Source organism: Ipomoea triloba, chromosome 1 (genome assembly GCF_003576645.1).
Source record: "Ipomoea triloba cultivar NCNSP0323 chromosome 1, ASM357664v1".
In the NCBI taxonomy this organism is placed as follows: domain Eukaryota; kingdom Viridiplantae; phylum Streptophyta; class Magnoliopsida; order Solanales; family Convolvulaceae; genus Ipomoea; species Ipomoea triloba.
Window position 1 is genome coordinate 16,365,472 of NC_044916.1, and position 14,287 is coordinate 16,379,758.

Genomic DNA, 14,287 nt, shown 5'->3' on the forward strand with positions numbered 1-14,287 from the left:
GAGGTCGGAGCCCGTACCGCCCCTAGGGTGATTAGTCGTCCTAAGTCGAGGCCCTTTGGCCTTGCATCTAGGGACTCTTCCGTTCGGCAATAGGCAAGGTCGGACCTTGTATTGCCCCTAGGGTGTTTAGTCATTTTAAGTTAAGGCCTTTCGGCGATTGAACTTAAAGACTCGTCCGTTCGGCGATAGGCGAGGTCAGACCTCGTACCTCGTACCGCCCCTAGGAGTTTAGCCACTTAAATGAGGTAGACTAAGGTTAGGAGGTCGGCCTTACGGTGACCAGGAGGTCGGCCGAGAGGTGACCCTAAGGTCTGCTGAGTAGAGACCATGAGGTCGACCGTTGATTTCTTCAACTTCGCAACTTCTTTTACAACTTCGTTCGAGAGGTCGGCAACTGAGGACCTTCGAGAGGTCGGCCCAACCGATCCTTCCTGGCCGAGGAGGCTCTTTGAGAGGTCGGCCTGGCCAACCCTCCACCCCCTCTTGCAAAGAATAGTAAAATGAGTATGACGAAATTTTGCTATTTTATTATGGAATGCAACGTAAGGGGACGAGCCACCTTACAACGGTGTTTATTTATAGTATTTGAGCAAGCGCTCTGAGTTCCACACTCTTTCTATGTCTTTACCTTTCGGCGTCTTCAGCTTGTAGCTGCCGGGGCGGACCACGGCCGAGACTATATATTGATCCTCCCATCTCTTTGCTAGCTTGCCTCCATCTAAAGGTTTATTGGCCTCACGTCGTCATAGCACATAGTCGCCGACCTCTCGTCGATCAGATAGAGGTTAGTTCGATGGAGTTCTTCGTTGCACTCGGGGTCATACTCCTCTCCCCGACGAGTCGGAATGATGACCCTCGTGGGGTCTTGGGCCTCTCGAAGCCGTAGCATAATGCGAATGGGGTCTCACCAGTTGCTCTTCGCGGTGTGGTGCGGTATGCCCATAAGATTGCTTCTAAGTTTTCGACCCATGCTCCCCCTGCAACCTCGAGGGTTTTCTTTAGGGCGTCCACTATTGTGCGGTTAGCGTTCTCCACTTGGTCGTTCGCTCGGGGGTAGGCCACCGTGACCCGGCTGTGGGTTATGTGCCACTGATCACAGAAATGGTTGAACTCCCTTCCTTCAAATTGACAACCGTTGTCGAAGATGATCTGCATTGGTACGCCAAAGTAGCATAGTATGTTCGTGTACACGAACTATTTACAACGAGTGCTTGTGATGCTGACGAGTGGTTCCGCCTCTACCCACTTTGTAAAGTAGTCCACCGCCATGATGACGTACTTCCTTTTCCCTGAGCCCATGGGTAGGACTCCCACGATGTCAATACCCCACCTCGAGAAGGGGATTACGGAGCTGATTGGGGTGTAGTTAGTGGCGGGTCGGCCCGGGCCAACATGGAACTGCCAGCAGGTCGAACAAGTCCTTGCATAGTCCGCATACTCCTTCGCCATCCTGGGCCAGAAGTAGCCTTGGAGTATGGCCCTCCGGGCCATGGTGTACACTCCTTGGTGAGCTGCGCAGGTGCTTTCGTGGATCTCTTCAAGGACTGCTCGGGCTTCGTCTAGGGCTGCATCGGATATTCAATTTTTCAGCCGCATGCTCAACGAGAGTTGGAGGCCGCATAGTAGTGCCTCATACTCGGCTTCATTATTGGACAGCTTGAAGTGGAGTCGGAGGGCGTAATTGGCTCGGAAACCCTCCGGGTTCACCATGACTACCCCTCTGGGCTCGAAAACCCTCCAGGGTCAGCCATGATGATCCCGCGAAGGGGTCGGCTAGTACCTCGAGGGTCGGCCACGAGTCTCACTAGATTGCTCCACTCGTGAGGCCTGTTTATGTCGTGGTTGAGCGCGAGGCTCTAGGCGAGGCAAACCCCTTAGTTGGTGCACCGTTGGAATGCCCAAAGTCAAAGCGTTCATGAACCGAAACCCGTGAGCCCAGGCAGCCTAAGGCGGAGTTGGTAGCCCGGGTTGGTCGTGTACCTCCTACCTCTCGCCGCTCGGGCCGACCTCGGATGGCCTCGTCCCCTCCTCGCCTTGCCAAGGGTCGAGGCGAATTGACCTCCCCATCTAGGTGACGTTCGGGTGTACGAGGTCAGCGGGTACTTGGACCATCTTCACGCCTTGATGGGTTGGGGATGGGTAGAAGAGCCAAGAGGCTTCCTTGGAGCCCGTCCACGACCTGTGTCAATAGAGCGGCAGCTTTTCGAAGTGCGGCCACCCCCTCCCGGAAGTCGGGGGCCGGAGGTGGAGGTGGAGTGGTGTTCAGCCGAGCTTGACGGTTGTTGTTGAGTTGATCCCTGAGGTCTCCGGCCGACCCCACGGGGATTGTTCGCCGACTCGTCGTCCCGTTAGGGTCATTAGCACTGGAGGGAGTGCGGGTACCACGTGAGCCGTGGGAATTGCTAGAGTTAGACCCTGACCTTGCCATAGCTAGTGGAAAAGGAATAGCACGTTCGAGCTTGACGTCGAGCTCTCAATGAAAGCACCAATGATGGATTTAATTAACCCGGGTATCCCGAATTAATAAACCCGATAGAATTTATAAGGGGTATGACAGGTATTGGATTGAAGTATACCTCGGAGGTAATTATGTATTGAACAACGGATAACGCTATTACAAGATGATGATTGTGGAATAACAAGACAGGAATGTTTAGGACAAGTTAGATGTCTTAATGAGACAAGATTACATGTTTTTATACTAGTTTAGGCCTAACAACTCGGAGAGATTGGAGGGGAAGCCCCCCTAACGGCCTTGGACGCGTCTTGCGCCAGGAAGACCGCGTCAACCTGGATCCAAGGCTTCGACCGACCCCGGGGGTCGGCCGGTCGACGTCATGGGGTGGGCTTGTGCCCGAGGTGGGCCATCTGGGTGGGCTCGGGTCGACCCCCGCAACTCCTGCTCCGGGTTGGCCCACGACGAGCCTGGGTATAATTTCTCCATCAAGTGCAATTGAAGATATGTTTTGGATCGATTATGTTTTCTAATGTTATCATTGTTTGAATTCGAGTAAATAATTGCTGAATTAATAGTTATTGTGTAGATGTACGCATGCGGTGCTAGAACTTTAGAGATGTTATATATCATTGTTTAGGATTTTTATAAATTGGACAAATATGCTCGTTCTCTAGTAACTCAGTTATAGGAATCAATTGCTATTCGAATTCATATGTATGGAAGATATATAGCAATTTTGCCATCTTGGAAAAAAAACATAATATCACCAGTTGTATTTACACATTATTGAAAACCTCTTTGTAGATGACATTGGTAGTAACAACACAATCTTGTCCATCATCGTCTAGAACTAACACTTTCAGGCCATCAGGATGGGTGACTCGGGAGAAAGCCACGTACAATTGACTGTGATTAAAGACTGATTTTTTCAGCAATAACCCTACGTGAGTTAGTGTTCGACCCTGGCTTTTGTTGATAGTCATGGCATATGCAAGCATCAACGGGAATTGTTTATGTTGGAACTTGAAGGGAAAACTTTGAGTTAATTACCAATTTGGTTCCTCAACTATTGGGAATTCAAAACTTTGGTCCTCGACTTTCAAAATTTTCCAATTGCATCCTCGACTATGAAAATGTTAACCAAAATGGCCCTCAGTTTGTTGTACCATCAAAATGCAAGGGTAAAATAGAAAGTTTCAATATTCTTCATCTTCCCTAACATGTTGCATCTAGTTTCGTTTATATACTAGGTTAAAGAGTACATATTTTCTTCCATCCTCAAATGCGAATATGGCCTGCATATACTTCGATAATACCTCTCTTCACCATCCAAATTTTCGATTGTATCTACTGTGGAAGCAAATTATAGTGAAGATAGCTATGGGTCATCAACCAAAACACAAAGAAATGTTGTTCGAAAATGGACAATCTTCAACGAGGCATAGATGTCAGTGTGAGCAACAATTGAAGATAAGCACTTCATGGACAAAAGACAATCCAAGCCGTAGGTTTTGGCTGTGTGAATCCGAAAATGTGAGTATTTGTACTACTTAGAGTTAAATTTGATAATTTGATAAAAGGTTTTTTTTTTCTTTTTCTGTTCTAGAGAGGAATCAATGGTGGATGTGGATTTTTTCATTGGTTTGACCCCCCAATGTGTTCGTGGTCAAAGGTGAGAATCACTAGATTGCTAAGGATAAATCGGTATGAGCAAGAAATTGAGAGCTTGAATTTGAAGTTAAGAACGAGAAGAAGTGTTGCAGTGAAGGAAAGTTCAAAATGTACTAAATCATGGTGGTTATTGTTGATGATTGTGGTCACTGTATGTATAGTATGGATTATGATATCCACATGTGAAAGCAGGGAAAAATTGGTTGTTAGACTTCCCCTAGCTTAATTTACTCGATTATGTTGTAATGGAAGAATGGATTTGTAGTTTTTGCTTCATGGTCTAATTTGTTGGTTTGTGAAATGGAGTTAAGTGTACCTTGAATCTGTTCGTATTAATTAACTCTAGAAAAAATGCTCACAAATTGGTCAGTAAGGTTTGGCAATAAGCAGAATGCACACGAACTTAGAAAACAGTAAGTTGAATGCACATTAACACAAATTAGCTTTACAAAATGGCCATATGTAGCTTTCACAAGTTTGCCACATTATATATATATATATATATATATATACCCATACTTGGCATCATAGGCCAACAAAAAAATAAACCAAACAAGTGCATTCTAACCCAATATATTAGCCAACAAAATCCAAAAAGCCAACATTCTGTCTATGAAATCTAAGCTTTAGCAGTAAGCCATCCACTATTCATTCCAAAGTAATTGGGTCATTTTCAGTATTACTAAACTTAGATTTCAGACTTATCTTGTGGAGTACTTTCTCTTCATGATGGTTCTCTTCTTTGGTAGCACTAAAGCTTTTTTTTTTTTTTCCTTTGGGCTTCATCAGCAGCAGTCCATTTTGATGTTGATCTACTCTCTTTGTGCTTGGAGCCCCAAACTTGACATTCACACTTGAAGAACTCATGTTCATGTCCATTGGTTGTGTGTTATCATCTTGTTCTGCTAGACCTTCTACATAAACATAAAGCAGGCAGTTTAGTCATAAATCATGAAGTCTAGTCAAACATTAATAGTAAGAACATTTACCAATTAAACTGCGATCAGATTCCACTGGGATTTCAAACAATGAAGTATTGCCAGATTCCACTTGTGTTTCATATTCAAAATCAGGTTGAGTATGGATGGGAATTTCTTCTTGCCCTTCTGTTCGTGCATTTTCAGCTTCTTGCCCTTCTGTTCGTGCATTTTCAGCTTCTTGCCCTTCTCTTTGTGCATTTTCAGCATCTTGCCCTTCTGTTTGTCTATTTTCAGCATTGTCAGCTTCTCTTTGTGCATTTCCAGCATTGTCAGCTTCTTGCCCTTCTCTTTGTGATTCAATCTCAGGTTCCATGTTTCTCTTTTACATATATATATATATATATATATATATATATATATATATATATATATATATATATAAGATGGAAACATTATATTATTAGATGTACACAAAGTTCAATTATTTATACATTGCAAATTATTAGAGTTACCTGATGACATCTTCTACTATTGTGACCACCTTTCTTGCATATTCTACAATGAAGCTTCACATTTGATCTTGATACATGCACTCCATCTTTTGTTAGTTGAGGGGCAATTTTTTTTAGTTCACTGGCAGACTTTTTCCTAAGCTTTCTTGGTCTTCCAACCTTAGCAGTGTATAAAGGTGGCAATGGGGGGCTACCTATCACTATCAGCCACTCTTTAACCCAGCTAATGGCTGAATACTCATTGCATAAGTCCCCAAACAACTTTCAACTGAATAGTAGGGATCCACATAGTCAAATAGTTGAATTTTCCCTCTCTTAAGCCAAATAGAGCATATTACATGGCTACAAGATATGCCTGCCAATTGCCATTTTCTACATGAACATGTCCTTGCCCTAAGATCCACTGCATGGTGATCATAAGCCCCTTTCACTTCAAATAAATATTCTTCATAGGCAGTTCATCAAAAGATTTTTCCTAGCATCCAATATCACAACATTAAAACTCTCACAAATATTATTCACAAGCATATCACTCTTACATGAATATGAGAAATGCAACCTTAACCATTGAGCAGGATGTTTGTCAGCCAACCATTCAAATGCTGAGACATCTAAACCCCTTAATTCCCTCAATGCTGCATTGAATGTGGTTATTGTAGTAGCTCTTGCATCTTTCTATAGTGCATCTTTGAGTGGATTTCCAGTAAAACCAGCTATTTTCATATTCCCCTGCAAGTGTCTTACACAAAAACGATGACTAACAAGGGGGAGAACATCCTCAATTGCTGGAATTATACCCTTTTGTTTATCAGACATAAAGGTGAAATCTGCTTTAACACTTGAAGTAATCTCTAGATCTCTTTTCAGCAGTCCTAAGAACCAAGTCCATGACTCTTTATTTTCTCCTTCCACAATTGAGACTGCAGTGAGTAACATACCCCCAAATTTACTCCTTAGGTGGCAGCTATCCACACCTATGATAGGTTTACAATATTTAAATCCCTCCATGCATGTCTCCCAACATATATAAACCCTTAATAGTCTACTAGCACGATTTTCCTCCTGGAAATGAGATAACTTAACAACACAAGTTGATTTTGGATTTGTTTTCTCTATTTCCTTGAAATAATTCCAAATTCTATTGAAGTTCAAAGTTTGTTCTCCTTGGGTCTCAGTCCTTGCTAATGAAATAGCATTGTATGCCTGCCTTTTACTAATGTGAAAATGATCAGTAGTGTAAGCTGTCTCCCTAAACTCTTCCATCTTCCAATCACTATTACTGGCTATCTGTTTCTTTCATCTCTTGGCTACCAATGCAACAGTGACCATTTTATTTTCATTAACCCACACATAGTTACAATGTTCATCATTAAATGCAGTTATTATCCAAAACAAATCATCCTTATCCTTTCTTAAAGTTACTTTCTATTTGCAGCCATCAGAATCTATGCCACTAAAACTCTTAATTTTACCTCCTAAGTATTTTGGTAGAATACATTGTTCTATCCTACCTCCATGCCTTATATACAGAGTGAATATGTAGAAACTACAATTAAAGCAAATTTTGTCCCCATTAACTACATTCGAAGCACCACAACCCCACATACATACGAACAAAACCCAGGTCCCCAAATATAATATTCTTTGGTCTTCGTTGAACAAATTTCATACAATAAACAATAACGACAATAGCATAGGTTCCCACATGCAAAACGAAATAACAAAGAACATAATATAACACATAAATAACTTTGAAAAAAACAAGAGAATCGTACCTATGTTGTGCTTCGAAACAGCGCTTTTCCTTAAACCCATTACCTTCTACAATGCCTTTACGTAGAACACTATTGTAGAGTTATGATTTTGGGTTTAAATCTAGACGAATTCTCACCAACGCGATTAGGGTTAGGCGTTACAATTTGGGGGTTTTCTCTCAATGTCTTTCTGTAAACTAAGTGTTGAAATGACAAGGAAATACACACTTGTAGAGGCTTACACAATGAAATTACTTTTTTATCCTCAGTTTTAATGTCTACTAAACGGTAGTTTTGGCTAAGGACCAACTCAGTGAAAAATAGCATAGTCGAGGATGCAATTGGACAGTTTTGAAAGTCGAGGACCAAAGTGGTGAAATCCCAATAGTCGAGGGACCAAATCGGTAATTAACTCGGCAATATTTTATAAGAAGGAGTGAGAGACATTCGGGGGATAAGAACTTTGATTCCTTCATATGTCCCATTAACTATTCTTGCTTCAACAATGTGATTTGTCAATCTTGTGACGATGAGCCGCGTACCGTTATAAAGACCAAGAGAATGGTTTATCTTTCGCAATAACATAACAAGTGCACCGACCTTTAATGTCAATAAATGATTAAGAAAACTATACAATCTCAAACTATTTAAGAATTTAGGAGTGTGTACTTCTGATAGATTTTCACCGTCTGATTCTGTCTTACACAAAGAGTTACAACTTAAATATGTTTGTCCTTTTGCAATATTCATGTCACACATGTACTGATTAATTTGATCAATGACATCTAAAGTCGACGAGCTGATCACTCGACCTTCCAGCTCCGACTCATCAAGCGTGCCATATCTTGAGCTTGAAATTTTAAAAAACCACTTTCAAAGTAATCAAAACAACGAGTCATTTTTTCAAAAAAAAAAACAATGAGTCATAACAGTATTGACTTTTAAATTTTAATTTAATTATCTACATGTATATATTCTGTAATTTTTTCCATAAAATTAGTTTTGATAGTCAAACTGCAAAATATATTGATTTTACTGATCACTAATATAAATTTTAAAATGTTTCAGATTCACAGGTATATATAAGTAAAACTTACCTCTAAAGCCTTTTTTTTTGTCAATATTTAATACATATAAAGCAAGTCTCTGACTATCGTGAGAAGTTAGTAACCTTGAGTCTAACATACAACATAAAGCATTGTGTGATAGTGTGTAGTTAACTTTGAGGTAAAACCATATAAGCATATAAGCATGTTTCGAGCTTCTTTCTATGCTTTCAAAATTCAAATCATCATAATGGTATCAGGCAAAAAATATATATATATATAAGAATGTATGAATCATATATCTAAACTGTTAATCCAAACTTCACTCCAGATTACTAAATGGAGTGTATGGCTGTTTGGGACGATGCCCATCCAAACTGTTGAAATGCAATGTCCATAACCGTTGATTGGGCAGACCACTCATGCTTCATAATTCATCAAAGTATCCATTTCTTATGATAATATGATTTATAACATATAAGAATCGACAAATAAACTATAGTAGAGTCTTCCTTGCATGCAACAAATATCACAAAATTTCAGTACAGTGTTCTAAAATAAGTGTATAAATGCAATATGTAGATAATCTGCATTGCATTATATATTATTAATTTAATTACTTATTGGTCAGTTATTGCAAGATCTTGAGGTACACTTATAATTTGATATTCAGTAAATATAACTATATTAGAGAAAAATTCACTTGGGAGTAATGGAATAAGCACTTGAGTGTTTGTTGGTTGACCGTAGAGCGTTGATATTCTCCGAACAAATAACAACGCATCACCAGAGCTTTAAAGAGTTTTTCCTTGTCCTGGGGATAGGTCGGAGGCAGAGACGAAAACACACTCCATTACTAAACAATGAGAAGAAATATGAGAAATAGAAGAGAAGAATAGAAAATATTCAATGGTAGAATTGTTCTTTGCTTTTGAGAGTATTTATAGTACAACTTTAATAGTTAATGTTGTGAGTTTTAGTGGGAGTGGATGTGGAATGGAAGGTGTTAAAACGAAGAGTCAAGACTCCCCGAGTGTCGTGTCTCTCAAGGAAGGCAGGTTTGGAGTCGAATGTATGTTGACTTTTAGGAGGTTGAAGGTTAAGAGTTACAAGAATGACAAGAACTTGAGAGTTTAAGTGTAAGGAAGTTTGAAAGCTAAAAATAGTAAAAGCAAGAATAAGGGAAGACGGAGATTGGGGCTCTTGGCTAGCATATATGGTCTAGGATTCTATCGGTTGCGCGAGCATATGCCTCGGATTTAACAAGGGAGTTCATGACACTTCACCGAGTGGCGTCACACTTTGGACTCCCACATCCTCATTCGGTTGGGGCATTTCATCGAACACATTGTCTACCACTCCTCTCGGACCTCGTCCTTTCGGACTAAGGGCGGAGATGTAGGTAAGTAGGACTCGTGAGAAGCCGCTATCGCGCACACACTCACTTTCACAAAGCTGCTACCTAGTGTGGCCACACATAGGCACCAAACAACACCAAACATCACCCACACAAGCATACAAATACAAGAACATAAAGCTCACAACTTTAAGACAAACATATCATCAAATCAACCATAAAACTAGTTTCGGGGCCACCAATCCCCTTTCTATTCTAAGCTATCATTAAATAAAGCAACAAGAAGAAGAGAATCAAAGCTTCAAAGGAAATAAATCTTGAAACATTAAAAGCATTAAAAGGGTACCATCTATGAAGAATAGAGCCTTCTACATCTTTAATCCTTGAAACTTTAATCTTCCCCTTTGATCTAAATCTAACCTAGTAGAAGAAGAGATTTTCCCCCAAGAGGGGAGAAAAGCCTAAGAAATCTGATCTAAAATTATTCTATGGTTGCTTCCCTTTTTATTTCCGCCAAAGCTTCTTTAAATAGTGCAGATCTGGGTCGCGTACGAGGGTGCGTACGGTCGTACGCGACCTCGTACGCGACGGTCTTCGATCATTTGCTCCTCCCACACGCGTGGTGGTGTGCGTGGTTGGATACTGGAATTGATCCACGCCCATCCACACGCATGTGGGGCTGCGTGGGGGGCTCCTGCTTCGTGGCTTCTTCGCTTTTTGCTCGGTTTTGGCCTTGAATCCTTCTTGTGGCTGTAGAAACACTTCAAAACATCTTCCATAGGTGTGTTAGATGTTTTTGATCACATCTGAGTGCTAATGCATGAAATCCTTATGAATGGGTAGCAAACTATGCAATTTTAGCCCGTAAATGACCCTTAAATCGGACTATTCTTGGTGCTTATCAATAGTCAAATAACAGTCTGTATTTTATTCAAAATTATGAATTACCGATTCTTTGTCCCCTCACCCCCCCCCCACCCTTTTGTTACAATCTTCCTTATATTCATACCCATTACATTACTTAGTATTTTTTTTTAACATTATGGCTACTTGAATTCCTGATCCTTCTTATTGTTGTTGTTGTTGTTATTATTATTATTATTATTATTATTATTATTATTATTATTATTATTATTAAGTTAATTCCACATCCTTACTATTATTAATTAGTAATTTTTGGTAGAATTTCTTCTTTTTTTTTTACTGTTAGACATATTATTATTATTATTGTTATTAAGTGAATTCCATTTCCTTTTCAATTTTTCCTTTTTTTCTCTTTTTTTAATTTTTTTTTTGTAGGGAAATATATGTACTGTATTATTAGATTCGTAATTTTAATCTATAATTGTATTACGAATAGGAAAGTAGGAAAGAATATATTGTATTAGAAATTGTATTACCATATTTTAATGTGTAACACCCCAATTTTCAACTCTTACTTGTATTACAAAATTACTGATAATGCGTCGCGGAAGCTTACATCTAACCAGCAGAAAACTGGGTGTTACCGCCACGCTTAGGTATCTCTCCTATACCCAAACGTTAAGGCTAAACTTACAACCTCAAAATACAACATCAATATCAAACTTAATACATAAGGAAGTCCTCCTTCCAGAGTATCTATTCTAAGATAGAGTAGACCTCAACCTGTACTTCCCTTCTGTTCAGAGCTCGCTGGTCTACATGGGTCCACACTAATCTGCAACTGATAAGAACACATTGAAGTGTAGTTAGCGCGACGGCTAAGTAAGGAAATCCAATGTCACTTAAAAGTAGACAAAGGTTTGAAAACACGCATAAGAGAGTTTTGTAACTATACCCATTTGATGAGATTTCACCTGAAAATAAGTTAACAATGAAGACTTGTACAAAAAGTGTTTAGTGAATCAACATTCACCTGTCTCTTACTTGAAATCCATCTACCTAGTTATACACTTATATAAATTCCACTAACACTACATATATCCATTCTTAATACTATTATTATAATGGTACGAACCCATAGTCAACCATTTATGAATCAATCGATTCCTAGCACCATTCATATTAACATCCTTAACCTTGTTCCTTATCATAAATTTCAGTCCATATTACAATCCAATTCTCATCAGTACTCCATAATCATACTCATCATCACAGTCATAATTATATAAGCATCTAAATAGTAATAACCAGCTTTTACCATAATAAAGTTAAAGATATTCCAATTAACACCACCATTTCCTTCTCATTTCCATCACCTCACCACAACCTAGTTATTCCAACTAGGGGAAGCAGATCTAGGACCTTTAGTGTGCACACCCCTTGTCGGGATTCCAAGCCCGCAGGTTAGTCACTAGCTCTAGTAACCCTGGATATGTTTCTACAAGGTTACGCAACGTGGTTAACACCAATCACTTCAGGGCCCATTGTTTGTGAATCCATTGTGAATGTTAAAAGGAATAGTCTCCAACTTCACACCATAATTTCATTTTATCACATTCTTTACTTTCTCACTTATGCACTTTAAACAGTATAAACATACTTTCGCATATATATATATATATATATATATATATATATATATATAATAACGTAATTATGATCCCTTAACCCATCATCAATGTCAAAAATTACCATGATTAGAAACTAAGCCTAATTATCCTCTAATTATAGTAGCATCATCACCAACAATTATCAATATACTTAACATAATCAGTTCATCATTAATCCTTAATCATTCCCAAAATCAATAATATTTGCACTTAAACACCTCCAACACAAAGCTCATAAATTCCTATTTCAACTATCACTAAGCATCCTTAATCATTATAAGTCCATAATCAAACTAATTAGTCACGATAACCCATAATTTAGCAATATACTAATCACCATTAAGCTTAATAAACGCCACCATCATCAGTATCAAAATCGGTCCAACATCATCATGTTTATACTCCTAATAATCTCTTAGGATCTTTACCACCCCATCATCTAACATCAACAACAATCAAAGCTTAGTTTGATCTCACGAACATCAAACAACCACATCATCTAAACATCAATAATCAATAATCAAGCTTACACCATTTAATCTTACTCTCGAACCTACTGGACTCCACTGGACGCGCAGTGGACGCGCGTCCAGGTCCGCGTTCAACACGTTCTGCCTATTCTGGACAGTAATTCAGCTTGGCGCAGTCCGAAAGATTGAGCCGGTAAAAATAGTTCCCGAACTCTTTTTCACTTGAAATTTTTATGGTAGAACCCCAACTCATAGTACTTGATGTCCATAAAAAGTTTTGGTCATTTTGATCCGCGAATAAACACAAAAAATTCCATTTTTGCCCTTGGCAGTGTGCTGTCGGAATTTTTCTCTCTCTGGACCAGTTTTTGGAAAAATTCGAAAACCATACTATACTACTCCGATATTATGAAATTTTATATGCGGGTTCTACACTTATAGAACTACATGTCTAAAAAAAATAGGATCAAAATACCTTACCAATTTTTCCCAATAAATCTCGGAAGTTACTGCCAGAATCTACCCTGATTTCCTTTCACTATTTTCACAAGTATTAGCCTATATGGACATAAATACAACATATACAAGCATATCCAAGCTATGAACATGTATACAAAAATATTCCCAAAGCTCCAAAACACCATATTTCAACCAAATAATCAATTATCTAATTTCAAGTGACTAAACCAACTTAAGGGAATTCCTTACCTCGACCGGGTTTCTATTCCTCGTAGAAGACTTTTGGAGTTGATTCCTCCAATTTCACCTTAAAATCCTAGGATCAAAATCAACACCATAACACAATATTTTAAGAAACTAAGCTTAGATTCAAGATCTAGGAAGGAAAACAAAGCTTTTTACCGAATAAAATTAAAGTTTTACCGAATAGTTTGACACTTGTACCGAATAAAATTAAAGTTTTACCGAATAGTTTGACACTTGTGAAGAAAGCTATTAAAGTTTTACCGAATAGTTTGACACTTGTGAAGAAAGCTTGGCTATGGAAGGTAGAGCTTGATGGAGGAAGAAGATGATTTCTCTCTCTCTCTCCTCTCCTTGTATTTCGGCCAAAGTGAGGGGAAAGGGGAAAATTTCTCCTTGTATTTCGGCCAAAGTGAGGGGAAAGGGGAAAATTTTTTGTTTTATATGATATCCCTTAAGGGGAAAGGGGAAAATTTTTTGTTTTATATGATATCCCTTATAAGATTAGGATAAGGATGCTTTGGAGATCAAATCACCCTTATAAGATTAGGATAAGGATGCTTTGGAGATCAAATCACAATTTGGATCATCTTCAATAATATTTTAAATAATCACATGTGGCTAGAAATAGTGACACTTGTCACATTCTTGTGGTTCCAAAAATAAAAATCTTCCAACTTATCAGTTGGGGTCCAAACAGATAAAGTTTCGGTGGAAAATAATCCAGATAGAATAATTTCCGAAACTAAAAATTTATTCCAGACTAACCCTCAAAATTGGGCTAGGTTCGGTACACCGCGAAATTTAGCGATGTACGATCAAAATAAATTTTCGCTGCTATGAGCTAATTTAATTGAATAGGA

The 14,287-nt window shown here is 39.0% G+C and overlaps 1 long non-coding RNA gene across 1 annotated transcript; it reads right to left on the reverse strand.

Moving 5' to 3' along the window:
* Positions 1–11,083: 11,083 nt before the first annotated feature.
* Positions 11,084–13,468, reverse strand: LOC116002148. The gene is made up of 2 exons (XR_004094380.1): positions 13,431–13,468; positions 11,084–11,423 (listed from the first exon to the last, which is right to left on the reverse strand). It is a non-coding gene; the product is annotated as an uncharacterized LOC116002148 (long non-coding RNA).
* Positions 13,469–14,287: the final 819 nt, after the last annotated feature.